We start from the raw sequence: 24,815 nt of genomic DNA, 5'->3' as shown, positions 1-24,815 counted from the left end.
TGAGCAAGATGGCTCATGCCTATAATCCTAGCACTCTGGAAGGCTGAGACAGTGCATTCCTTAAGATCAGGAATTCAAGACCAGCCTGACCAAGAGTGAGACCCCATCTCTACTAAAAATAGAAAAATTAGTCCCGTGTTGTGGCAAGCACCTGCAGTCCCAGCTACTTGGGAGGCTGAGGTAAGAGAATTTCTTTTTTTTTTTTTTTTTTTTGTAGAGACAGAGTCTCACTTTATGGCCCTCGGTAGAGTGCTGTGGCCTCACAGAACTCACAGCAACCTTCAACTCATGGGCTTAAGCGATTCTCTTGCCTCAGCCTCCCAAGTAGCTGGGACTACAGGCGCCCGCCACAACGCCCAGCTATTTTTTGGTTGCAGTTTGGCCGGGGCTGGGTTTGAACCCGCCACCCTCGGTATATGGAGCCGGCGCCCTACCGACTGAGCCACAGGCGCCGCCCGGTAAGAGAATTTCTTGAGCCCAAGGTTTGAGGTTAGTTTGAGCTACAACAACACAGCACTCTACCCAGGGTAAAAAAGTGAAACTCTGTCTCAAAAAAAACCCCCAAAACAAACAAACCAAAAAAAGGTTAGAAGTATACATTTGATGTTATGCATATTTTACCACAATAAAAAAGTATCAAAAAAACTATGTGTATTTTGTAATAATCTGCTCCATAACTTAGCTATGGATGTTTTAATACAAAAATTTATTTTGAACAAATCTCCCTGAAAAAAATATGTCATATACATCCTGTTGCAAAACTGTCCTATTTTTTTTTTTTAAGAAACAGGGTCTTGCTCTGTCACCCAGATTGGAGTGCAGTGACATGATTACAGCTCATTGTAGCCTCAAATTCTTGGGCTCAAGCAAACCTCCTACCTCAGCCTCCCAGGTCACTGAGATTTTTAGGTACAAGCCACCTTGCCCAGCCGAATACCCAACTACTTTGAGAAGCACAGACTAGTTCAACCCACCTTTCTTCCTACTTTCTATGAGAACCCCAGATAGTAAATGATTTGTCTAAGGTCATCGGTGAAGGCCTAGCAAAGACAAGATCAAACAAGTTCCCTAACAGTAGGAATGTGTGCACAGACACAGAACAGGGCTTGAAAGACCAGTAGCCCTACCCTGCCAGTGCCAACGCCTGCATCTACCACAGGGAAGAAAGAAACAATTCACAGGACAGCAAGCTGGGTGGCAGCTGAGGTCACGCCTTGGCTGAATAACAATGCACCTGAACTCTAGCCACTGCAGCCAGGGTCAAATGCCTATTGCAGCAAGATTATAACTTTCCGGTAGCTCACTAGTCACTTAAACCATGATTATTATCGCTGTTTATGTGTTGTTTCCAAACTGCAGGCCACAACCTATCACTAGCTCATGAAGTCAATTTAGTAAGTCATGGCTAGCGTTTTAACATAGAATAGTTTAGAAAATAAAAAAACAGAAAATATCAGCGCTTTTCATTCAGGAAAGGCGAGTATTGCTTAGTGATATTTGTTATGTGTGTTATATACGACTATATGTAGGGAGACGGTTATGAAAGAAGGTATTTCTTACTTGAATACCATGGTCAAAAAAATTTGAAAAAGGGTGTTGACATCAGAGGTCACAGGAGGACTCCCCAGGCAATTGAAGCAGTATCAAAAATACACTACTGGGACCTGATCAAACTAAAAAGCTTCTGCACAGCCAAGAACATAGTAAGTAAAGCAAGCAGACAGCCCTCAGAATGGGAGAAAATATTTGCAGGTTATACCTCCGATAAAGGTCTAATAACCAGAATCCATAGAGAACTCAAATGTATTGGCAAGAAAAGAACACGTGATCCCATCTCAGGGTGGGCAAAGGACTTGAAGAGAAACTTCTCTAAAGAAGACAGATGCACAATCTACAGACACATGAAAAAAAGCTCATCATCCATAGTCATCAGAGAAATGCAAATCAAAACCACTTTGAGATATCACCTAACCCCAGTAAGAGTAGCCCACATAACAAAATCCCAAAACCAGAGATGTTGGCGTGGATGTGGAGAAAAGGGCACACTTCTACACTGCTGGTGGGAATGCCCACTAATACGTTCCTTCTGGAAGGATGTTTGGAGAATACTTAGAGACCTAAAAATAGACCTGCCATTCGATCCTATAATTCCTTTACTAGGTTTATACCCAGAAGACCAAAAATCACAATATAGCAAAGACATCTGTACCAGAATGTTTATTGCAGCCCAATTCATAATTGCTAAGTCATGGAAGAAGCCCAAGTGCCTGTCGACCCACGAATGGACTAGCAAATTGTGGTACATGTACACCATGGAATATTATGCAGCCTTAAAGAAAGATGGAGACTTTACCTTTTTCGTGTTTACATGGATGGAGCTGGAACATAGTCTTCTTAGCAAAGTATCTCAGGAATGGAAGAAAAAGTATCCAATGTACTCAGCCCTACTATGAAGCTAAATTATAGCTTTCACATGAAGGCTATAACCCAACTATAGCACAAGACTATGAGGAAAGGGCCAAGGAAGGGGAAGGGAGGGGGGAGGGTAATGGGTGGGGCCACACCTACCATGCATCTTAGAATGGGTACAGGCGAAACTTACTAAAGGCAGAATACAAATGTCTACATACAATAACTAAGAAAATGCCATGAAGGCTATGTTGAACAGTTTGATGAGACTATTTCATATTGTATATGAAACCAGCACATTGTACCCCTTGATTGCACTAATGTACACAGCTATGATTTAACAATAAAAAAAAGAAAATATGTCAAATAGTCTATAAAACCAGTGTATGGTGCCCCATGATCGCATTCATGTACATAGCTATGATTTAATAATAAAATAAAATAAAATAAAAAATTTTTCTTCAAAAAAAAAAAAATCAGAGGTCACCTGTATTGATTAATGAGAGCCTTTGATTTCTTCCCCTGGAGTGTTACATGCTATAATCTGTCTAAGGAATTTGGGTGTACTGAGGCTGCCAGGTATCCAGACAGATGAATGGTTGGGCAAGAAGCCTCTCCTAACATTCCTTGGCATAAGCCAACAAGCTCCTTGGACTGCCTGAGCTCAGAGAATCTTCTGAAAAGATGTGACAGGAGGCAGGGTCTGGGAGTCAGAGTCACCGAGGTTGAGTCTCTTCTCTGCCACCTTCTAGGTCAGAACTTGGCTGGGTTAATTCCACCTGACTTTCATTTTGTTGTCTGTAAAATACAAATATTACTGCCTATTTGGCCAGGGCAATGAGAAGCTAAAATAAAATAATGGATGTGATTAAATGTTATTATAAATAACTAGAAAATGCTAAATCAATGCTAGTGGTATTTGCCGCCACCACTGCTAGTGCTGCTATTATCACTGTCAATAACACATTCAGGAGAAGGGGCCTGTAGCAACTCCTAGGATAGGGTTTTTTAACCTGGGGCAATGGAAATCCATGGACGGCCTCAGGATGTTCATCAAATTAGAGGTAAAATTATGTGTGCATATGTGCATGTGTGTATACTTGTATCACTAGGGACAGGGACCATGGCTTTCAACAAATTTTCAGTGCCATCTATGAGCTAGGAAAGGCTCAGAAACACCAGCCCCGGGCAGTGCCTGGTGAGCCAAGCCACATCTCCAGGGCAATGTGGCATCCAGACAAAACTGCCAATCCAGGGCTGGAGACGTTGGGCCAGCTCCAAGTGGTGCGAAACTATCATGTCACCAGTGGGTGAATGAGGGGAGTGTTCTCTCATGGAAACCTGCTCCGCCTTGCCTCCTCACCCTGAAAGTGACTGGCTGGCAGGAAGAGGAGGCCTCCAACTGCAGGAGAGCTCCAGGGAGAAGAGGCTGTGCAGGTGCACTGGCTTTGCCCTACGTGGACCCACCATGCCTAAGGCGACCAGCCTGGCCTGGAGCCAGCAGTCCGGTTCTCACCTACATATCCAGCTCTTTCCTGGGTTGGGATGGGTGGGAACAAAGAGGCCCTGAGAAGCTCCCAGCCTCTGTCACTGTGAGTCACCAAGGGTGAACACAGGCTGGGGTAACGGCCGCCTGTAACTGCTTGGGCATCTCTCCAAGCTTCAAACCTCCTCTGGCTGGCCACTTCCCAGGCAGCCCTACAGGCCTAGCCCCCAATTACTCCTCCCCAAGGCTCCCGCCCTCCCTGAACCCCTCTAGCTATAGTGAAGTAGCTGAAACCAGACATCAGGGTCAACAGATCCCGGTTTCAGTCTCAGCCCATCTACTCATGAACTGGTGCCCTTGAACGTGTTGCTTAACTTTCTCAGCCTTGGTGCATACCCCTCCCTCATCAACTGCATGAGAATTAAATAAAATAATGTACACAGGGCTCTTTACATAGAGCAGGGCCCACAGAAAGAATTCCATATTATTATTATCATTATTAGCTTGATTTTACATGATTCTCTGATCCTTTTAGGTGTGATGACTTTGGTAGCCACAATTTAGATTCCTGAAAGACAGAATCTAGATCTATTTTTATTTATTATGTATTTATTTATTTATTTATTTTGAAACAGTCTCAAGCTGTCGCCCTGGTAGAGTGTCGTGGCTTCACAGCTCACAGTAACCTCCAACTCTTGGGCTAAAGTGATTCTCCTGCCTCAGCCTCCTAAGCAGCCAGGACTACAGGTGCCCACCACAACGCCTGACTATTTTTTTTTGTTGCAGTTGTCATTCTTGTCTTAGCTGGCCTGGGCCAGGTTCAAACCTGCCAGCCTCTGTGTATGTGGCCAGCGCCCTACCTACTGAGCTAAGGGCACCACCCCAGATCTATTTTTATTGTAAGAGAAGAGATTCAATAAAAATGTACTGACTGGCTTGGCGCCTGTGGCTCAAGTGGCTAAGGCGCCAGCCACATACACCTGAGCTGGCGGGTTTGAATCCAGCCCGGGCCTGCCAAACAACAATGACGGCCGCAACCAAAAAATAGCCGGGTATTGTGGCGGGCGCCTGTAGTCCCAGATACTTGGGAGGTGGAGGCAGAAGAATTGCTTGAGCCCAGGAGTTGGAGGTTGCTGCGAGCTGTGATGCCATGGCACTCTACCTAGCCTCTGTGACAGCTTGAGACTCTGTCTCAAAAAGTAAAAAAAAAAAAAAAATGTACTGACTGTTCTACTTAGAGCCTGTCCATTCATCCTTCTGTCCATTCATTCATCCATGCATCCATGTTGTGAGCTGGCTCTGTGTCAGGCACTCTGCCCACAGGTGGGGACACAGGGGTGTAACCACAGCCTGAGCTTTGGGGGAGCTCCTTGCAGAACAAGGGAGACGCACACACCAGACAGCTGGTGGGTTAGATGCCATGGCCGTGATGGAAGCATCCAGACAGGGCACCTTCACGTGTGGAAGGAAGCAGGGCAGGGTTGGGGAAACAAGTGAGTGGGCTGTAAGAGATCAGAAAGCATCAGTCGGTTTGGGAAGGGGAGAGGGCACAGCTAGCAAAGGCAGAGCGCGAGCAAAGGCACGGAACTGTGACTGTGTGGGGCACGCCGTGGGAACATCACTTCACTCCTTCGGGCCTCGTTAGCAGAGTGGAAGGTGTGTGTCCTTTTCTGCCTCTTCAGGTGCAGAGTTGGGGGAGCACGTGGGAGAGGTAGGAGTGAGCCCAGGTTGTCTCAGGGTGGGGGCTGGGGGGTAGCCCCACCATGGAGGAGGAGTTTTGAGTTTATTTTCCATCTCAAAGCCACTTTTCTGAAGGAGGCTGCTACTGCAGGAAGGCAGTGGGGGGTGGGAGGTGGAGTATGCCCCTCCTACGGCCACCTCCGCTCACCTCCTCCTCCCCTTCTGCCTCACAGGCCACAACCCTGTCTGCACAAACAGCTCGCCAACCACACCCAGGCCCTTTCTCTGCCCTGCTTGGGTAACAGGCCTTGGCCCCACACTGGGCCCTCCCTGCAAAGAGAAAAGAGGGGTGATGGGCAAGGCTGTCTCCATCTGAGGACGCCAGAGGCCAAGACAGCCCTGGGTTCTGAGTCTTGTTCTGCCCTAGTCCTGCTCTTGGGGTGTTGTATCAACTCCCTTCCCCTCTCTGGGCTTCAAAGTGTTTCTTGGGTAGACGAAGGGCCCTGGATCAGGGGAGTCTGACACTCCAACTTGGGCGTTTTATAGGGCCTCTCCTCCCTTTAACCCTGGAAACCTCCCCACATCCCTCCTAAGAATTCATCCCTCCCCCTTTAAGCTATTTGTCTTCATCTCTCCTCTCTCTAAAACTGCTTGCTGGGACGCCTCCTCACCTCTCCATGTAGCCACAGCCACTGGAGATGTGCCCAGGTCTCCCTCCTCTCTCCCTGTCGTCAACCCACCTGAAGCATCATCTCAGACCCAGCACACATGCAGGCATTTCCTCAGTACACGGTGAAGCCTCCAGGAGCTTAGAGTCTGGGAGTGAGATGAGACAGAAGAGAAATTGCCCGTGTCCAGGGACAGGGAGCTCTAAGGTGTAGGGAGAGAGGAGAAGAGCTGAACACAGGTGGAGTAGGAAAAAATGAGCGGAGGGGGATGTGGGATGAGAAAGTGTAGCAAGCAGAGACTTTTATTTTTCAAATAACCAGCATGACCCTATAGTGGTGGATATGTGACATTATGAATGTGTCAACGCCCGTGGAGTGCACAACACGAAGAATGAACCCCACTGTAAACTGTGAACTTCAGTGACTACTAATGTATCCGTATCGGTTCATCAATTTCAACAGTAACATGAGATGTCAATAATTGGGGGCCTGAAGATGGGAAGGGAGCAAGTGGAAACTCTGTATCTTCTGTACAATTTTTCTATAAACCTGAAGCTGTTCTAAAACATGAAGCCTATTAAGAAAACAACAACAACAACAAAAATGGGCTAGCATTAAAAAAATCAAGGGCTTACACATAAAAACCTGGATTCCCAGTCTTTTGACAAATCTGAAAGATCTACAGGCTAAATTTGCTACATAGCAACGACTGGCTGCTGTCCAGCAAACTTGGCTCTTTCATACAGGGTAAGTGTCCTTGAATTAGCCCCCCTACTCCTGCCAGACTTGGCCAAGAGCTGTGGAATAAAAGGCAAGTGTCTGATCACAGGGAAACAGACTCAGCCAAATCAGGCAAATTCAGTCGGGGTCTCAGAGAATGCGGGATCTCAGACCACCATTTCCCTGGGGCTGGAAAATGATGATACTAATGAAGGAAGTGAGGAAAACCAGGGCAATTTCCAGAAAAGTTGAGTTTGACTTGCACAGATTTGCAGTTTAGAAAGATATTACCACATCTTGTGGAAGTTGAGGCTACAGATTAAACTTGGGAGGCAGAGGGAGAAGTGACTTTCAAAGCCCAAGGAGCACCTGAGGTCCCCACGGGAGGCAAGACAAGAGATGAGAACAAGTCAGGTTCACAGGAATGATGGGGCAGAACAACGCTGGGGTGGAAGTAATGATACAGGATGCACCCAGACCCAGGCAGATGGCCATGACAGGGACTGAGGTGGCAGGAGGGGGGTGGACCAGGCCAAGGAAGATGGAGATTGGGAGCAGGTGTCTGAGCAGTGCTTGGAAACCAGCCAGGTGAGAAGCAGGGGACCAGGGAGTGGCTCCTGGTGGGCGGGGCATTCCTTTGGCCCACTTGGGTTAATGTAGCCCCCATGTTCTCCTCCCCTGCCCTGGGGTTGGTGCAGGAAAGGAGAACGAGTGGGAATATGCTCAATCATTGATTCATTCCACACACACGTACTGAATACCTACTGCACGTGCAAGACTCTGGCAGGATGTGGGGATGGAGGAGTGGACACAAAGTTCCCATGCCTTCAGAGCTCATGTGCAAATGTAGATGCACACTAATAACCGCCACACGGTACATCTAGTGCTGAAGTAGCAGTTAGCTCCAGACGCTTCCAGGGCAACACAGAGGAGGGCATCACATTAGGGAGTTAGGGAAGACTTCTTGAAGAAATGAAGCTTGAGATGAGTCTTGAAGAATAAACAGGAGTGCAGCAGCTATGGAGAGCCAAGGGCCCAGCAGGAGCACAAAGGTAGGAAGAGGTTCAGGGACCTCTCCCCTAGTTCACATGGATATGATAGAGTGGCAGATGGGCAAGGCAGAACCTAGTGAACAGAGGCCAGATGACGAATCAGTGTGCTCTGCATCTAAGTCAGGCGTCCTCAAACTGCGGCCCGCGGGCCACATGAAGTGGTGTGAATTGTATTTGTTCCCGTTTTGTTTTTTACTTCAAAATAAGATATGTGCAGTGTGCATAGGAATTTGTTCATAGTTTGTTTTTTTTTTAAACTACAGTCCGGCCCTCCAACGGTCTGAGGGACAGTGAATTGGCCCCCTGTTTAAAAAGTTTGAGGACGCCTGATCTAAGTGATGGGAATGAAAGCTCCAGGGGGCAGGAAGACAGGAAGAGGCTGGGGACCTCCCTGGGGCAGTAAAGAAAACTCTAAGGAATGGATGCTGGCCAGTTTCAAATTCTGGCTCTATCAGTTGCTGTGGGCCCTCAGACAGATTACCTAATCTCTAATCACTTAAATGAGAATAATAAAACTGTCATGAAAACCCATGGTATCTACCAGATAACAAGCCATCAGTAAATGGCCATTATCACCATTGCACCTTAAACCACCTGCTTCTGCATTAATGCTCTCTCCTGTTCCTTCCAACCTTCCTTTATAAAATGGCTAGAAAAAAGACTATTTCCCCTCAGCTCTGACCCACCTCCCCAGCTGGAGCCCTGGCTAATAGGCACCCCCTGTGCAGATGGCAGGAGGTACTATGGTGACCTCCCAGCTTGGCTTTAGTGAGTGAACTGAATTATTTTTTTTCCCAGCTATTCCAATTATTCTAAATATTTACCACTAGGCAATTATTACACATCTGAAAAAGCTGAATGGCATTTTCTAGCACACAGCAGAGAAAAATTGAAAACAATTTCAATTTCTGGCAACAGAGAGCCGGCTGGCTAAGTTATGGTACATCCGCACGAAATTGTGCTATGTGGCTATTAAAAATGTTACAGATCTGTGATAACAGACAGGAAACGGTGTCACGACAAATTGTTAAATGAAAAAAGCAGGTTATAGAATAACATAAATCTTGTAAAACCATCTATATAAAACTGTGTTACATTTAACTGCTTGTATTTATGGGCAGAAAAATGTCTGGAAGGCCGATCACAGTGCTTCTCTGCAGATCAGTGATTTTCAACCATGGTGTGCCATGAGAGGATCTTAGCTGTGCCGTGAACATTTTTTTTTTTTTTATTCACCTGGAGTACAGGTGGGGTGAGATTCCTGACTAGGGAGAAATCCACCAGCTGTGAACATTTTTAAAGATCATTAATTAAAATATTTTCAAAAGAAGTTCAAAGCACAGTAAGCATATTCTTTTTTCATTCTTTTTGATCAATATAATTTTAAGTGTGCTGCGGAAGGAAGGTTAACTACAAGTTCAAGTGTGCTGTGAGATAAAAAAAAAAAAAAGTTGAAAAACCTCCCCATGTGAGAACTGGGGAGGCCATCCGTCTGTTGACCTGAATTGAGCACTTACTGTGTGTAAGTGAAGATTTGTGGAGATAAAGGGAGACATAGGCTCACCTCAGTAGGACACCTAGTCTGGTGGATAAAGGTCTTGGAAACCCAAATAACTTCCATTGTTCCTGCAAGGTTCTGTTGTCTTGTCTTAAGGTTCACACTTTATGCTCATACCAGAAATTCCTGCGGTCCCCTCTGGTGGTCCTAGAAGATCCAATTCCTTGGCATAACCTCCAACCCTCCACAGCCTCACCTCCCACCAACTTTGCCACATGCCCGCCCCACTGCTCACCTCAAGCCTTAACACACCAGCCTTCCACCCCCATGTCTGTGTGGGATGAGGCATTTCTCTCTCCACCTTCTCTTTCTTGATGAAATTTCCCCCATTCTTTAAACATGAAACTCAACCAAACTCAACCATCTCTTGCTCCATGATGCCTTCTAGGGCAAAAGTAGCTTCCCCTGTCTTCGGTCTCTACTATAAGGTAACATATCCATATGAAACTTCACGGTTAAATGTCAGTCTGTCTTGTTCATTGTTTTGCCCCTGGTGCCCAGCCAGTGGCACTGTTCAACACTGCTCTTACTGTTCAAGGAGGAAATTTCTGCTGAGCCCCTGAATGACTTCTGCTGCCCACTAGAGGCAGGCTCTGGCCCCATCATCTAGCGTCTTCACCCAGCAGCTGCCATGCTCTATTGATAAATACCATACTTCAGTACCAAAATTGTATACTTTGATCCCAAGTTTTTGTTTCAGAATTTTGAAAATATGAAACTGCAAATAAACCAACCATAAGAAAAGAAGGGTATGAGACAATTGGGAAATTGTCAAAAATGTATGAGATGACTGGGAAATTTTGAATATTTGATCTTTTGATAATGAGGAATTGTCAGTTGTTAGTTGCAATAATAGTACTGGGGTTACGTGTTTTGCAGAACCCTTTTTAATTTAGAGATGCATCCTGAGGTTATATGCTGTCTTGGATTGGCTTCAACAGAATCTAGTTGGGATCAGGGGATTGGACAAAGGTATAGACAAAATAAGATTAGCCACGAGCTGATTAATGTTGAAGCCAGATAAGGAAGTTAATTATACTAATCTCTCAATTTTTGCATATGCTTTGAAAAGGAACTAACAATACAAAAAAAAAAACAAAACCCTAAAATGTGAAATACATCTTGAGTCCTACTCAGACTTTGCATCAGAGTAGACAAAGCAAAACTCTGTTGGAAGAATAATTATTACTCTATTTACAGGCTTTTCTTTTTTTTTTTTTTGTAGAGACAGAGTCTCACTGTACCGCCCTCGGGTAGAGTGCCGTGGCGTCACACGGCTCACAGCAACCTCTAACTCCTGGGCTTAAGCAATTCTCTTGCCTCAGCCTCCCGAGCAGCTGGGGCTACAGGCGCCTGCCACAACGCCCGGCTATTTTTTGCTGCAGTTTGGCCGGAGCTGGGTTTGAACCCACCACCCTGGGCATATGGGGCCGGCGCCCTACTCACTGAGCCACAGGCACCGCCCTATTCACAGACTTTTCTAACATGTGGAATGTCAACGAGACAGCTTCGAAACTGACACAGGAAGCATGCATCACAACCTTCATCTGACAAGACAAAAGTGAAGAACTTAAAGGCAAACCGGAAACAAAAACTATGGCTCCTTGTAAATACAAGGCTGCAGTCCCTGAAGAAAGCCAAAAGGCCTTGTCAGCGGAAAATGTTCAAAGATATCACACAAATATATCTTCTTACCACTCCTCAACTACGGCAGAGCCAGGAAACGCTTTTTCTAGAAAATTTTACTGAAAAAAATAAAATAAAATACACTTGTGACCTAACGATTCTGCCAGCATCCTTTGCTTTTTAAGGTTTTGCTTTAAAAAAAGATCAAGTAGTATCCCATCTTCAACTTTTTATGACTAAATTTTGAGGTTTAGAAGTGTACAGATTTTAATGATTTGAATACTTTAATTTTCTCTGTTAACATAGGCCACTATGAGAATGTGTATTTTTATAAATCTACCTTTCCTTGGGTATTCTAAAACCTTTTTTATATTTAAAATTACTCAGTATTGTGACTTATGGTTCTACATTTTTAGAACACGTTTTGGTGAAATACAAATACTAATGTCAGTATTATGTGATAGGCATAATAATGGTCCTGGGTACCTTACTTCAGCACGTAATAACAATTTCCAAGTTTTATCAGAACTGGAAGCGTGCTCATACATCAGAGCCACCCAGGGAAATTTAAATGGGATTAATGCCCTGACCCACCACAGCTCATGTAAATCCAGCTCTCTTAGGGTCAGAGGAGGGGAAATGGGGCCCAGGTGACTAGAAAAGTGCAATCAATGACACTCTGATCCAAGGTGTAAGAAGCTGAGCCTATCTAGAGCTGCTGAGCCCTGAAGAGCAAGGACCAGGGTGTCAAACACCAGCCCAGGCTCTTTTTGCCTCTTGGCTACCCAAATATTTGCCCTCCATGGTAGGCGCAGCAGCAGGCTCCTCCCTAAGGTTAGGAAAGGGCAAAGACTCTGCCAAGTTACTGGAGGGTGATCACAGGCCCTGACTACTGGCGTTCCCCTCTCCCCATCAGGAAAGTGCACAATCCTATCTCAGCTTCTGATCTGATCAGAAACTCAGAAGTCTGAGATAAAGCTGCCAGACTGTGGGAGCCAGCCCAGACCACAGAGGAAAGAGAGGAGGAAGACCAGATCAGACTTGGGGCAAGATCAGAGCCTTGACACATCTGGAGCAGTAGCCTGGAGACTTGGAAGGGGCCAGGAAGCCCCTGAGGGCGGAACCAAGATCCCCAGACAGGAACTTCTGAGATGCAGCCTTTAGCTCAAACCACACACACACACATATAGAGGACAGGCCGCTCCATGGGCACTGAGAGTGCCCGCCTTGAAAATGTCCTGGTGGATCCTGGGGGAGTAATTAAAGTTGAGGTGGACATAGGGGCCTAGAATACCTCTCTGGCAATAAGTCCCAAACCTAACTGTGCTGAAAACCCAGAATGGCCTGGGTTGGCCTATCTCAGGCTTCCTTTGGTTTGGTTTCTCTCTCTCTCTCTCTCTCTCTCTCTCTCTCTCTCTGTGTGTGTGTGTGTGTGTGTGTGTGTGTTTTGAGACAGACACACCCTGGATAGAGTGTCATAGTGTCATAGCTCACAGCAACCTCAAAATCTTGGTCTCATCAGTGTAACCTGGCTTATTGTACCCTCAATGAATCCCCAACAATAAAAAAAAAAATAATAATAAAATCTTGGTCTCAAGTGATCCTGCCACCTCAGTTTTCCAAGCAGCTGAGACTACAGGTGCCTGCCACAATGCCCAGGTAGTTTTTCCATTTTTATTAGAGACGGGGGTCTCACTCTTGCTCAGGCTGGTCTCGAAATCCTGAGCTCATGCAAAGCATCCGCCTGGCCTGTCAGAGTGCTGGGATTACAGGCCTGAGCCACCACACCCAGCTTATCTTAGGCTTTCTGAACTAGAGTCCCCAGGGTGCAGTGTGGGGGTGACCTGGATATCAAGCTCCAGCAGTGAGTCCCACACGCAGCCCAGCTGAGGAAAAACTGCCCTGAGCTTCTGTGCCTGCCCACATCTAACAGCCTGGAATCCACTCTGGAGAAAGGACAGAACCAAAAGTAAGCAGAAGTCTGAGGACCAAGGGACCAAGCACAGAAGTTGGCCCTTAAATGAGGTTTCACATCAGTTACCCGTGGACAATTGCAATCCAGGAATAGGTATGTAGAGTCAAATAAGATATTGTGAGAAAGAGAGAAAACTCCACTTTACTCTTATTACAGTACATTGTGAAAAATGGTCTGCGTGATTATTATTGTTGTTAATCTCTTGCTTTGCCTAATTTATATGTTAAACATACAATGCACACGTGCATAGGAAGACACATAGTGTGTCTACAGCTTGCTACTGTTTCCGGTTTCGGGCATCCACAGGGGTCTTTGACCATCTGCCCTGTGGATAAGGACTAGGGGTCTAGCACAGTGGTTCTCAACCTTCCTAAGGCTGCGGCCCTTTAATACAGTTCTGAACCACTGGTCTAGCAGAACAAGATGAAAAGCAGGGCTTGGGCTGGCAGAATGGATGATGGGTGCTGAAAAGGAGAATTTTAGGTTCAATTCTACACCTCCTTAGTAAGCACGTGCTCAATAGTGCCTCCTTATTGGGCAGGGTGTCTGGAATTGTGGCTGCCCTCCAAGAGAAACCTCTCTTTCTTAGGAGACAGTCGTAGCCAGAAGAACTGTTGGGCAAATAATCAGAGGGAAGGAGGCTTCCCTGAGAGACCACCTCCTCCTGGGCGTTTTCACAGGTGCTGAAAATGCACCGTGTCCATGATGGAGTCATTATCTGTCATCAAATCCTGATTTGTCTTTCCTACACGCTGTTCCCTCTGCTTCAAGATGCATGCTCCTTACCTACCTGAATGTTCCCTCATCCTCAGCCTGAGCACCACTCTAGTGCCCCTCACATCCCCAGCCCCTGCTGCACCTCAGGCTGTGTGGGTGCTCCCACGGCTTGTCTCTGCTCCTCCTGATAGCAGCGCTCCTGCCCCGCTCACTCATGAATGCTCAGGACAAGCGCAGTGCTTGACACACTGGAGAGTGCCCAGAAGACATCTGCCAGTGGCGCAGGAGTTCAGAGAGGGCGCCCAGAGCAAGGGCAGATAGGGGAGTCTCCTGGAGGAGGCACTGCTTAAGGGCCCCCCAAGACAGGGTGAGGACTTGTTTTGGCAGAGGACAGAATGGCATCCCCAGGGAGCAAAGACCCCGAGTGGGGAGGCAGTTGGTGCTGAGTTCAGAGGCAAGAGGGGAGTACAGTGTCGAAACCGGGGTGGGCACAGGGGGCAGGCCACAACACAACACCCAGGGTGCTTTTCAACTCCAAGCACCAAGTGACCGGGTGACCACAGGGAACTGCTACAGTATCTACATTCATGAAAGGTTTCCTGGCAATCATTAACTCTGAGCTTTACCTGCTAGGACTAGGGGAGCACTGTTAACAGATACAGCAGGTGGGTGAGTCACTGCATGTAATTATTACCCAAAGAACATACCCCACAGGTGAGGGGGAAACGGTCAGGGCAGCCAAGGAGCTAGGGAGGCGTGAACAGGCAGAGGGAAGAAGGTCACATGGATGGGGAGGGGGGGGAGTCCAGCACCTACCCACAAACTTCCAGACCGGAGGTCACTGGAGTCGAGGAAGGACGTGGGGCTCTGACGAGAAAGGGCATGACTTGCAAAGGGCCCCACAGTTAAGAAAGAGCTCAGCTGGGAGAGCCAAGGCTGATGCCCCATAACATACAACTGTCCCCACTGGCCGTGCACGGCATTTAGGCTCTGCAGTCATTGAGTCCTGAGCCTCTCTAGGCCTCATTTCCCCCCCTTGTAATATGGAGGTGAGGATGTTGATTTGAACTCCCAGTTACAGTGTAAGTACTCCATTCTAAACCCCTTATGGGCATTTTATGCCCCATTTAGTTTTCACAACATCCCTCCAGGTGGGCACTTTCATAATCCCCACCATAACTGCCTCTCTGGTGTGTGTCCAGCATTAGGAAGCCCCATGTGCGAGCACTCGGAGGCTAGCAGGTGTTCAATAGAGAGCAGCCGCCATTACTACCACTTTAGGACTGAGGACCTGCCGTCTCTGGCCTGTCCCAGGCTACAAGACAGACTGCAAAATTTACTCTCCTTCCTCCTCACTAAGATGTTATTTTTTCTGTGAACCCAGTGTCATAAGTAACACTTTTCATAATGTTTGAATGCAGCAGTGCATTAAGAGCCCCAGGGGCTGAAGTGTGGCACAAGGTCATTATTCTAGTGTTATTAAGCACAAGCTTTTTTTAAAGCGCTGAAGCAAAATGCATTATTGAAAAAAACTTAATGAAGAATGAGAATAATAAGCCCTCTAAATCAGCCCCCAAGAATGCACAGCTGGAGCCCTAGAAAGTGTAAACAGAACCCCACCTTCCCTGAGCCTCTGCTGCCTAGAATCACCTCTGAGGGTTCCAGGCTGCTGTTTATGGTAGAAAATTACTCGGCTTTCTCAGGGAGGAAAAGCAGGGCCTCTATATGAGAAGGGAGAAGAAAACTCCTTTCTACATTTAAGATACCTCTCCCAAACACAGTCCCACAGTAGCCCACAGAGTGCAGTGAGTATGTGAAGTGGGAGCTACGGGTCAAGGTGATGATAGGCTTGGAGACAGGAATGTCATCCTGGGCTGGCATCTGCATGAGAAGGTGGAAAAGTGGCCACCTCTGCAACGTGAGTCAAGGGCCACCCCCTAGGTCCTGAGACTTCAGATTTCACCATTACAGATTTGTTCCTTTGGGTCTTCATGGAAAGTCTGAGGAACATATCGATCTTTGAGGAGTGTGGAGGTGTTATGAGAACCAGCTGCAATTATTACAGCAAACTTTTTTTTCTTGAGACTGAGTCTCAAGCTGTCACCCTGGGGAGAGTGCTGTGGAGTCATAGCTCACAGAAACCTCAAACTCTTGGGCTTAAGCGATTCTCTTGCCTCAGACTCCCAAGTAGCTGGGGCTACAGGTGTCCAACACAACGTCCATCTATTTTTTTTTTTTTTTTTTGAGACACAGCCTCAAGCCCTGGGTGGAGTGCAGTGGCATCACAGCTCACAGCAACCTCCAACTCCTGGGCTTAAGCAATTCTCTTGCCTCAGCCTCCCAAGTAGCTGGGACTACAGGCGCCGGCCACTACGCCTGAGTATTTTTTGGTTATAGTTGTCGTCGTCGTTTGGCAGGCCCAGGCTGGATTCGAACCTGGTGTATGTGGCTGGCGCCTTAGCCACTTGAGTTATAGGCACTGAGCCAGCAAACTTTTTTTTTCTCTCTTACTATTCATACAAAGACCCAGATCTTCCACCTGGACAAAGTAAATTTATTTCCCCAGTAATTGGCAGCGTTTCAGACAACAGGGAACACGTCAGAGCAGGAAGGGAAGAGTATAGAGAGCTCTGTGGCATTGAGGCCCATCCTAAATAATCTGTGAGGAAAATGACACTGGGCCAGAAGTCCTGAGACCTGACTCAAATCCGACTTGACCTGTCCCTGGGAAGCCCAAGGGACTCTGCACAAGCTTCACACAAGATGACAATACCCATTCTACTACTTCAGAGTTGTCCCCAAGATCAAATTAAATAGAGTACCCAGCCCCAGCAGACTCTCACAAGGCTCAAGCGGGCACAGCCCCTTGCGTGAAATCCTCTGGCTCACCCGGAGCAGGAACCACCAGCTCTCCAGACACCTGGTTCAGCTTTGTCCCTCTCATAACTACAGGGCACTGGAACAAAGCCATCTTTAATAGAACGAGACCCATCTTATCCAGAGAGGTGTTTTCCCTTTGAAAGTCAAATGTGAGGCCTGTGGACAATGGCGGGTATTGCCAGGTAGTCCTTCCTCCTTCCCCCAACCAGCCTGCAAGAGCTTAACTACTGGAATTCACTTCCTCTGACAACTCCTTGCTCTCTCTCTCTCTTCAGACCCATGAGGAAATTCTGAGGATGTGAGAGGATGGTCCAGACACTCACAAGGCAGAAGCAACATTTCCAGAAGAGGAGGCCGGCAGGACTCAGGGGCCCAGAGACGGTAGGTGGGGCTCAGGATCACAGCATAAACTGGTGCAAGACAAATCCAGGAGGCCCCCATCTTGTTAAGCTACACTTAGAAGGAACATTCCAGCAACTGGGCATCTGGCACTGTTGCTAAGACAAAGATGAAGATTAAACCAAACCACACTGGGAGGGAGTCAGGGAGAAGGGCAGCAGAGCCAGTCACCTTCCCTTCTTATTTGGTGGAGTCCCCTGGGTAAACCAAATGTTTCATCCTCCTTCACACAATTTCCTTTTTGTTTTCCACTTACAATTTGAAAAAAAAATGATTAGTCAGATTCTAGAGAGGATGCGTACCAAATACACCCAAGAAATGAACTACTGACCTCCCATAGTTCAGAAACTGACGCTCCCCTCAGGGTCCCAGCTCTGTAACCCCACCCTTCATCAAGAAAGGATTCCAGGAAGGAGGCATTAGTGAGCCTTGATCTGGGGAAAGATTGTTTCCTGCCAGGAGGACAACTGCAGCTCTGTGGGGAATCACAGTCCCTCACTGAAATGCAAGGTGCCCGAGTCCATCCCGGTCCATCAAGTTCAAGGCTCCTTGGGGTTCCCTTGGTGGCAGAGAGGGGGCAACATTCACAGCCCACTGTTGGCAGGAACTCCACTACCTCCTGTCCCTCCCCTCCTTAGCTGGCTCATCTGCTACCTCCCTCCTCCGGCTACCCTGAAAGTCTGATGCTCAACCTCCCCTGGGGACACCTGGCCCCACAGAATGCCAGAAACAGGGGCCTCCTCATTGGCCTTCCTTTTCTCTCCCTTCCCCTTTGCTACCTTTTCTAGACACACTGACTATTCCAGCTCTTCCTCTTTCAAGAAGTCTTCTCTGCCAACCACAGACCAGCTGGGTTCCCTTTATTCTCTGCATCAGCAACTGGTTTTATAAGAACATTTCAGTGAGTCATTACATGATGTCTTTACTGAGGACATAAAACAGATGCAACAAATGCTTGGGGGGGAAAGGAACCATTTGGTGATGTAGATATTGTGAAAGAACGCATTGTTGACGTTGTCGGATGCTTAGACCCCAACAGCATTTCAAAATACAAACACCTGCCTCTTTCAAGGAGAACCACAACTGACCATCAGAATGAATTAGTCTTCAACTCAACAGAACAACTTCATGCAATACTTTAAAAACACCCATATATACATCATTCAATCACTTTGGATGAATCAAGTGATACGTGTACTGCTAACTCAGAGCCAGGTTTGTATGTCATTGGGGTTATAACAGAAGATCTTCTTTGCTATAAAGAGTTACTTAGGGCACTCTTGCAGACAGAACAGGGGGAGTAGGTATCTTCAACAGCTTTCAAGATAAATGTTGTGAAGTTGGACTGAATTTGGTAACTTTAGTGAGTGTGTGTATAGACAGTACAACTTCCATGACAGGAAAATATGAAGGGTTTATTGCACAGATTAAAAAAAGTATTAACAGGTCCAGATGTTCTCATTTTTCATTATATCTTGTATCAGCAAAATCTCCATGCTAAAGCTGCTATTTTAGTGACACTTTGTGATGAGTTAAAAGGATTGTTAACTGTCTTCCTGCAGATGCAGCGTAGCACGGCCAGTTTCATAACATGCTAAAGCTGAACCAGGAGGTATTCACTACAGATTTGCCGAATCATTCTAAAGTGCATTGGCTCCTGCAGGGACAGGTATTAGCTAAAATTTTTATTTCTGTGAGAACAGATAGCTAAATTTTATGAAGAACAGAATCAGCGATGTGAATTACTGAAAGATTTCTACAGGAGTGCAGCATTTCTGTGTGATATCATGCCAAATCAAAATGACTTGAATATTTCTTTGCAAGGCAAAACTAAGTCTATATACAATATGTGGCAAAAAAAAAAATACAGGAATTTCAAAAAAGCTATCTTTTTTCAAAACACTTCTTCAAAAGGAAATTTTGGATGAACATTTTCCCCAGTCATCTGGACGATGTATGCAAATCATTTGAAGAATACACAGCTGTTAACAGACCTAGTAGTTGGAGAATTCTAGGACAGGTTCACTGACTTTCATCACACTCACATTAGCAGTTCATTCAGTCTCACTAGTTGATATCACCAAGGCACCTAAAAACTACAGATGAAATTGAGCTCTCAGTAAGTGACTTTTTTTTTTTTGAGACAGAGCCTCAAGCTGTCACCCTGGGTAGAGTGCTGTGGCATCACAGCTCAAAGCAACCTCCAACTCCTGGGCTCAAGCGATTCTCCTGCCTCCGCCTCCCAAGTAGCTGGGACTACTGGTGCCCACCACAACGCCTGGCTATTTTTTGGTTGCAGCCGTCATTGCTGTTTGGCAGGCCTGGGCTGGATTCGAACCTGCCAGCTCAGGTGTATGTGGCTGGTGCCTTAGGGGGCTTGAGCCACAGGCGCCAAGCCAGTAGGTGACATTTTAAAGTTCATTGTTTGACTCCAAGAAAGATCCAATTGAAACATGGAAAAATGCAGTAGAATACCCACGCCTATGGCAACATGCCAGAAAAATGCTTTCTTGCTTCTCAACCACTCATTGCTGTGACTCTACATTCTCCTATGTACCCAAATCAAGATGTCCTTAAGGTCACCAGTGACTGATAGCCACCTAGAGGATCAGCTGAAACCACAAACCTCCACGCTGCAACCAAATGTTCTAATATTTTCCAACAAAGAGCAGACACAACAAAGTCATTAAAAGATTAGTTAACTTTAACAAATAGTTTTCATTTTTTGAAATTATTAAGTGTACAGTAGTTAGAGTTTTACAGAAGTATATCTAAATGAAGTTTCTTGAATGTGGCCTGATTTGATTACAGATAAATTAATGCAGGCTTCCAAAGTGAAAAGGCTCTCCATCCCTGAACTAGGTAAATAAACATTTGTTGAATATGAGGTTATTTCCCCACAAGTTCCACTCTCAAAAGGTCAATAACTCTTTAGATAACAGTAAAAGAGAAATCACAAGGTAACATGAATAATCACCAATAGGTGTATGTGTTTGTGAATTTCTAGCAGATTTACTGATTTATCACACAGGCAGGACCATGACCTAGACCAACATTATTAGAATAGGTGAATTCATACCCCCTTGGAAAAGAAGCCTGTGTGATTTGAGGCAGTGTCGACCAGAACCCCCAGATCCAATATAGCAATGTGGAGTGCCCATCCTTCTGTCACTATTGCTTAGTTCTTCATGTTTTAAAGACTTTTGGGGGGCCTGTGGCTAAGTTGGTAGGGCGCCAGCCCCATATACTGAGGGTGGCAGGTTTGAACCCGGCCCTGGCCAAACTACAACAAAAAAATAGCCAGGTGTTGTGGCAGGTGCCTGTAGTCCCAGCTACTCAGGAGGCTGAGGCAAGAGAATCGCCTTAGCCCAGGAGTTGGAGGTTGCTGTGAGCTGCGTGACGCCACGGCACTCTACCGAGGGCCATAAAGTGAGACTCTGTCTCTGCAAAAAAAAAATAATAATAATAAAAAATAAAGACTTTTTAGTCTTCAAGATTCTTTTCTCAAATCAATTATCCTGGAAGGTCAGAATCAGTTGAGAAGTATGGGCACCTGATCCTGGGGAGGGGGGAAGGCTCTGAAAGGGATAGGAGGGGGTTTCATGGGGGAGGAAGAAGGCGCCAAGATGGCCAAGGCTCACTTCCAGCAAGGGCGAATACCTTTGCTGTTCTAACAGGCAGGAGAGAGGGAAGAGGGTGCCCTGTACCAAGAGTTCGAACGCAGATAGTTGAGTTCGCTCCTGAACAGGGTTCTTGTAGCTCAGCGGCTAGGGCGCCAGCCACATATACTGGAGCTGGCGAGTTCGAATCCAGCCTGGGCTTGACAAACAACAATGACAACTACAACCAAAAAATAGCCGGGCATTGTGGCAGGCGCCTGTAGTCCCAGCTACTTGGGAAGCTGAGGCAAGAGAATCGCTGAAGCCCAAGAGTTTGAGGTTGCTGTGAGCTGTGGTGCCACAGCACTCTACCGAGGGTGACATAGCAAGACTCTGTCAAAGAAAAAAAAAAGAACAGGATTTTGTTAATGTAGTATCCAAAATCTAAGGGCAGGGAGTTTGCTCTATTAGTAAGAGTTGGGTTGGACCTAATGCACGGTCAGAACACATGTCATGTAGGTCCTTCATCCTGGCAGCTTTGCAGCCCCATCACGAACTCCCAGTGGGACTCAGCACAAAGTCAAATTATTCTTGAGAACAGAAAAATGTTTTTAAAGCATCCAGGGGATCCACCCTACATCTTTGGCCCTATCTCCTCACCTTCTCTACTCCACTGGATGCCCCTCCTCATGGCCTGTATTCCCCTGGCTCCCCAGTTCTGACTGCTGTTCCCTTGCCCCCGATACACAAGCACTCCCCGGTGCCTCCCAATCTGCTTTTGCCATTCCCAGGGGGCAAGGCCCCTCCTCATCTCTGTTCTTCCTACCCATCTCCCAGGCCAGCCCCTCCAGGAAGACTTCCCAGAGAGAGCCTGCTCATTTAACCACTCCTCCTGTGCTAGTTCTGGAGCCTCATGAGGACCTGCAGTTTACTGACCCTCAGACTCTGTCCCTGCCCGAGGGTCCTTATGGTCTCAATTGAGCCTGAGGGATTTTAATTTACGGTGGTGACTAAATGATAACCTAGAAAGACAATGCCACTGAAAGAGGAATGTTATTACTAAGGTTTCCCAAGAGGAGGGGCACACCATGCCAAGTGCACAGCCACAAGGAGCAGAGGCTTGGCCAGGAGGCAGGAGCACAGGTGAGGGAAGGCCTCCACCAAAGTCTTTATCAGGGCTTCCACAGCAGAGCCAAGACAGGGCAGGCTGAGCAGTTTAGGAACAACGGCTACTTTAAATGATCCCAGTGGGCTTTGGAGCATAGAGCCTCTCCCTAGATCTCTGGTACCTGGTGACACAGGCAGGGAGATATTGGCAGGGTGTGTGCGAGTCAGATAAGGAGGTGGTTTAGAGCATGGGCTCTAAAGTGCAGGAGAAGTGGGAGCAACTCGGGACGACAGTTTGGCCCTATGACTGATGAATGCCAAATACTATTCAGGCTGATAAAGACAGGCAGGATGCTAGCACTCTGGGAGGCCAAGGCAGGTGGACTGCTTGAGCTCAGGAGACCAGCCCGAGCACGAGTGAGACCCCCCCCCCATCTACACTGAAAATAGGAGAATTAGTTGAATATTGTGTCAGACACCTATAGTCCCAGCTATTCAGGAAGCTGAGGCAAGAGGATTGCTTGAGTTCAGGAGTTCAAGACAAGCCTGAGCAAGACTGAAATCTCATCTCTATTAAAAAAAGAAAAATTAGGGCGGTGCCTGTGGCTCAGTCGGTAGGGCGCCGGCCCCATATACCGAGGGTGGCGGGTTCAAACCCGGCCCCGGCCAAACTGCAACAAAAAAATAGCCGGGCGTTGCGGCGGGCGCCTGTAGTCCCAGCTGCTTGGGAGGCTGAGGCAGGAGAATCGCTTGAGCCCAGGAGTTGGAGGTTGCTGTGAGCTGTGTGAGGCCACGGCACTCTACCGAGGGCCATGAAGTGAAACTCTGTCTCTACAAAAAAAAAAAAAAAAAAAAAGAAAAATTAGCTGGGTGTTGTGGCAGGTGCCTATACTCCCAGCTATGGGAGGCTAAGGCAGGGGTATCGCTTGAACCCAGGAGCTTGAGGTTACCATGAGCTAGGTTGATGCCACAGCACTCTAGCCTGGGCAACAGAGTAAGGCTCTGTCTCCAAAAACAAAACAGGCTCAGCGCCTGTAGCTCAGCTAGTCACACACATAGGGGTTGGCAGTTTGAACCCAGCCTGGGCCTGCCAAACAACAATGACAACAACAACAATTTAAAAAATAGCCAGATGTTGTGGCGGGCACCTGTAGTCCCAACTACTTGGGAGGCTGAGGCAGGAGAATGACTTAAGCCCAAGAGTTTGAGGTTGCTGTGAGCTGTGACGCTACACCACTTGACAGAGGGTGACAAAGTGAGAATCTGTCTCAAAAAACAAAAACAAAACAAACAAAATCCCCCAAGAAATAGGTGAATACAGAAACTAAGGAAACACAGAACATCCATCCACTCACTTCCCCTCATTTAACTTGGATTCAGGGCTCATCAATTCAGTCACTCTCTTGCTAATATGGTAAACACTCTTGCCCCCCTAACTTTGATATCTCATTAACACAACCCCTTCTCTCCTTCACTACCTCAACCTGAACCCAGTAAACTCCTGGCACCCTCTTCCCTCCTTTCTGCCTGTTATGACAGCAGAAGTATTTTCTCTCTTGTCCAAAGACTCCTATTTCCATCCTGGAATATACCCCAATGCTTCCTCAGGAACCTCCATGCCAGGGACCTACCTCTCTCTAGTGAATCTTTCCCATCAAGATTCATAAGTCCTAAACAAAAATAGTACCAACAGCAAAAACAAAAATTCCTTGACCAACTGGAGGGGGGAGGAACTTAACAAGACAAAAAAAGTAGTTAGTTTCCCTAATACATAAAGATTTCTTCCAATCCAATAAGCAAAAACCAACACCTCATAGAAAATGGGTAGAACATATGAATAGACAGTTTATAGAAAAGGAAATACAAATGGCTCTTATATCTGTGACAACATGTTCAATTTCATTTATGGTAAGAAAAATGCAAGAGAGGCCGGGCGTGATGCCTCACGCCTGTAATCCTAGCACTCTGGAAGGCTGAGGCGGGTGGATTGCTTGAGCTCACAAATTTGAGATCAGCCTGAACAAAAGCGAGACCCCATCTCTACTAAAATAGAAAATATGAGGTTAGAGGATCGCTTCAGCCTAGGAGTTTGAGGTTGCTGTGAGCTGTGATGCCACAGCACTCTACCAGGGCAACAGCTTGAGACCCTGTCTCATAAAAAAAAAAAAAAAAAAAAAGAGAGAGAGAAAATAGAAAAAAAGAAAAATGCAAGTTAAAGCTTATTGAGAAACTATTTTTTGTTGTCCAGATTAGCAGGTATCAGTGAGTTTGACAATTCTCTGTTGGAGGGTGTAGGAAATGAGCAACCTCACACATGGCTGCTAGGAGTGTGCACTCCTACAAACTCTATGGAGAGTAAATTACTGGTATTTTTCAAAATATAAATGCACATACCCTCTGACCATCAATTCCTCTTTTTTTTTGTAGAGACAGAGTCTCACTTTATCGCCCTTGGTAGAGTGTCGTGGCATCACAGCTCACAGCAACCTTTAGCTCCTGGGCGTAGGTGATTCTCTTGCCTCAGCCTCCCCAGTAGCTGGGACTACAGGCGCCCGCCACAACGCCCGGCTATTTTTTGTTACAGTTTGGCCGGGGCTGGGTTTGAACCCGCCACCCTCGGCATATGGGGCCGGCGCCCTACCCACTGAGCCACAGGCGCCGCCCATCATCAATTCCTCTTCTAGGACTGCATCCCACCTGCCTTAGCAAAATGACTGAAGTACAAGGTGATTTCTGTGAGACAGAGTCTGTGATGGCCAAAGACAAGAAACAGTCTTCATGTCCAAAAAACAGGAGCTTGATTAAATAAGCTATGTGACATCCATATATCAGAACATTATGTAAGTACAAACAAGAAAGAAGAAGCTCCCTATGCACTGATACGGAAAAAGCTCAAGATAGACAGCTAAGTGGGAAAACGAAGCATCGGGCCGGAGGGT

At 46.6% G+C, this 24,815-nt stretch overlaps 1 protein-coding gene across 2 annotated transcripts in view; it reads right to left on the bottom strand.

The window, feature by feature from the left end:
- Positions 1 to 24,815, bottom strand: part of PAQR5 (progestin and adipoQ receptor family member 5) — an 81,683-nt gene that overhangs the window by 46,843 nt on the left and 10,025 nt on the right. The window lies entirely within an intron of this gene.

Source organism: Nycticebus coucang, chromosome 6 (genome assembly GCF_027406575.1).
Source record: "Nycticebus coucang isolate mNycCou1 chromosome 6, mNycCou1.pri, whole genome shotgun sequence".
Taxonomy (NCBI): domain Eukaryota; kingdom Metazoa; phylum Chordata; class Mammalia; order Primates; family Lorisidae; genus Nycticebus; species Nycticebus coucang.
The sequence above is the reverse complement of the archived record's forward strand: the minus strand, read 5'-3'. Positions and strand labels throughout refer to the sequence as shown.